Genomic DNA, 3,769 nt, shown 5'->3' with positions numbered 1-3,769 from the left:
CCTATGCCTCCAGTGCAGCTGTGATTATAAATGCCTACCTCCAAATCCGGCTTATTGACCTCTGGCTGAACATGAATTGTGTTCCTCTGTATCACTGCCTACCAAGTAGCTGGGATTATAGATGTAGCCACCACACTCAGCTTCTTAAATTCCCCTTCCCCTTTTCACTTTTTAGCAGACTGCCATTTGAACTCATGTCCTCATGCTTACTAGGTAAGCACTGTATCTCCAGCTCTAAATTTCTCTTTACATTCAATCAACTATTCAATAGGCTTACAAGGGTGTGAAGAGAGATATAGACAAAGAGAATAAAATGAAACAGTCAACATCTAACCATGGAACATATATACACTTGCATGTGGAAATTCATAGTTGAAAGATTTTACTTTTTTATTAAAAATAAATTGCACATGTATTTTTACAGAAGATTGTACTGGTGATGTGAACTCTAGTATTATCTGCTTGTATGGGAGGGGGCCATCTCTTAAAATCTCTGATCATGAATATTTATAGATATCAAGCAGAATTTGGAGTTAGATCATAAAGACCCAGTAAAGTTGGATAGGTAATATAGGGACAGGCCAGAAGGGTACCCTATTGCACTGTTGGTGGGAGTGTAAACTTGTTCAACCACTCTGGAAAGCAGTATGGAGGTTCCTCAAAAGACTCCACATAGAGCTTCCCTATGACCCAGCAATCATACTTTTGGGCATTTACCCAAATGATCACAAACAAGGCCATACTAAAGCTACCAGCACAACTATGTTTATTGCAGCATTATTTACCATAGCTAAGATATGGAACCAATCCAGATGCCCCTCTGTAGATGAATGGATCAAGAAAATGTGATATAGGGCTGGGAAGGTGGCTCAGTGGTAGAGCGCTTGCCTTGCATGCATGAGGCCCTGGGTTCGATTCCTTAGCACCACATACGCGTAAAGAAAAAAGCAGTGGCGCTGTGGCTCAAGTGGTAGAGCACTAGCCTTGAGCTGAAGAGCTGAGGGACAGCGCCCAGGCCCAGAGTTCTGGCCCCACGACCGGACCCCTCCAAAAAAAGAAAAGAAAAAGAAAATGTGATATATTAACACAGTGAAATTCTATGTCTCCATCGGAAAGAATGACATTGCCACATTTGTTAGGAAATGGAAAGACTTGAAAAAAATTATATTAAGTGAAGTAAGCCAGATCCAAAGAAACATAGGTCCCATGGTTTCCCTTATTTGCAATAACTAGTATATGTGTGAGACAAGCAGAAAAGGTCAGATAAGTTGATGTTAGGTGAAATGTACCCCAAGATAAGGATTCAAATGTTTTTTTTCTTTTTTGTGATTGTTTCTAACATATTTATAAGATGATTTCTTTGTTGCTTTGTATGTCCCTCCCTCACGGTATAACCCCTGTTTTCACTGTATTTGATATTGGTATAATTTGTGGGAGGGAAAAAAGAAATTGTTTAAATAGGGGTACAGGTGGACCTTTGCAACAATGAGGTGTACAAGTCGTTATGTCAAAAAACAAACTTTACAATTTTGGCTGGGGGAGGGTGAGTGGGGGGGGGAGATGGGAAGGGATGGGAAGGGGAAACAAAGGAAGAGGCACCAATGCTTGATAAGAAATTACTCATTACATTGCCCAGGTAATTGTAACCCCTCTCTGCAGTATTTTCACAATAAAAAAAATGTACTCACTACCTTGCTCATGTATCTGTAACCCCACCTCTGTACAGTATATTCACAATAAAAAAAACTAATTTTAAAAAAAACATGAAGGTTGTTGAAAAAAAGAAATGTACTCATTATCTTGCTCATTAATTGTAACCCCTCTGTACAGTATTTTCACAATAAAAAAAACTTATTAATAGAAAAAATAAAATAAAATAAGAGTATGAATTTTTAAAAAAAGTCATTAAATACCAAGTAAAGTTTAGGCAGCTAGGAGCTATGACGCCTAAATCAGAGAGCCTTCATGGCTCCATGACTCTGTCCACATTGTTTATTCAATTTCCTCTTGTGGACCCATTTCAACACAGTTACCTTCATCGTCTTCCTAGTTCCCTGCCATTTCTTGGGAATACGTTTTCATTTCTCTTATTTTATAAAATCAGCCTTGTTTTTTATCAGCTCTTATTATGGATCTGGCTTTGGAAGAGTAAAAATAGTTCACATTTCCTCCTGTTTTCATGGACAGCTCTATGCTCTCATTAAAGGTCATCTCCTTAGTCTACTCTTACTAATCATGCAACCTCAGATTACCTCTCATCTCATAAGAGCTGGTAGCTAAGTTTCTCTCCCAAGATTTCTAAATTTGATTCTCTTTCTTAGCAGGGTGCAATCCCAGGGTGGAAGAAAAGTAGGATATTGGCCTTCCCCTCTTCTGGGAATTCTAGAAACCTGACAAAGGATTCTCTAAAGTAAGGACTCTTCAGGATGAAAGATCTCCCTGGGGGAGATAAGCAAAAACCTTCTATTTGCTATGCTGGACTTATCTTTTTACAGCAAATGTATTTAACAACAATGATTTCTACCAGTTCTTTTCTGGCATGGGTGGATGCTGTAGAGTTTTCCACCCAATCCATGAAGACTGACCCCTGACACTGCCCAAACCTGCAAACAGAGCACTCATCCTTCCCTGTATCTGTGGGGAAGCCAGTGTGTCACTTTGTCATATGCCACATTCCCCAAAAGAAGTGGTTTCATTAATGCTCCAACTCTTCCAACAATAACTGACCACTGCCCTTAGGCTAGTGGATTTTACGCATGATCCTAAACACAGGAACCCTATTGACACATGAAATATACAGGAATCATGGCCGGTGACAGCCAATGAGGAGAGCCAGTGAAGTTCCCATGTCATGGTGCACCTGGTCTCCAGCTCATCTCCAGACCAGAGATTGTCATTTTCTCAGCGTGAACACGTCAATGTCAATGATGATTGACAGCTCGCTTGAGTTAAACTATTGACACTCTTTTTCTACAAGTCTGTTGTGAAGGTTGAAATAAAGTAAATGGAGGAGGAAGACTAATAGAGAATTTCTGGGCTACATTTGAGCTTCAAAGTATGGTTCATATTTCTGCCCTAGAACTATACCAGAATAACTATTAAGTCTCTTAAGTTTTTCTCCAGAGCAGTTACTTGTCTGAGCTAAACAGCTCTTGCAGAAGGAGAACTATGATTGCATTGAAATGCCAGATGGATAAAAAGACAGAAAGGCAACTGACAATTGTTTACAGTCACTCCAAATGTGGTCTTGGCCATGCTAACTCTGTGGGCTAGTTGGCCATATTAGGATGTCCAGACAGGGGTGTGGCAAGTAAAGCCAATATTTTTTTAGGGGAGAAGAAAGAGGTTGTTTCAAATGCTTGTTATTATCCCCCATCTCCCAGAACATACTATATACATGTACATGTGTGTGCACATGCATACACACACTCATTATTTTCCCTTTGGAATTCTCAAGATGCCAAGGGAACTCTGTCCTATACGTTCATTGGTATTGCTCCAGAACTAGAGAAGAGCCCTAGTTTATATCCTTTAAGAGCTAATGAGGACATTATCTAGCAGAGGATAATACTGTGTACTGATAATACAATGTTCCTACAGTCTCTCAAATGTCATAAGTGATCTTCATTCTCTACTATTTTTCCTGTTCCTTCTTAATGCCCATTAAGATCATAATGATAGTAGGTATATGTGTTAGTCAACTTTTTGTTGCTCTAACAAATATCTGAGATTAAGTAAATCATTAATAGGAAAGATGTTAGATCACAGT

Source organism: Dipodomys merriami, unplaced genomic scaffold (genome assembly GCF_024711535.1).
Source record: "Dipodomys merriami isolate MVZ:Mamm:240054 unplaced genomic scaffold, mDipMer1.0.p SCAF_17, whole genome shotgun sequence".
NCBI classification, from domain to species: Eukaryota; Metazoa; Chordata; class Mammalia; order Rodentia; family Heteromyidae; genus Dipodomys; species Dipodomys merriami.
This window is presented reverse-complemented; position numbering follows the sequence as displayed.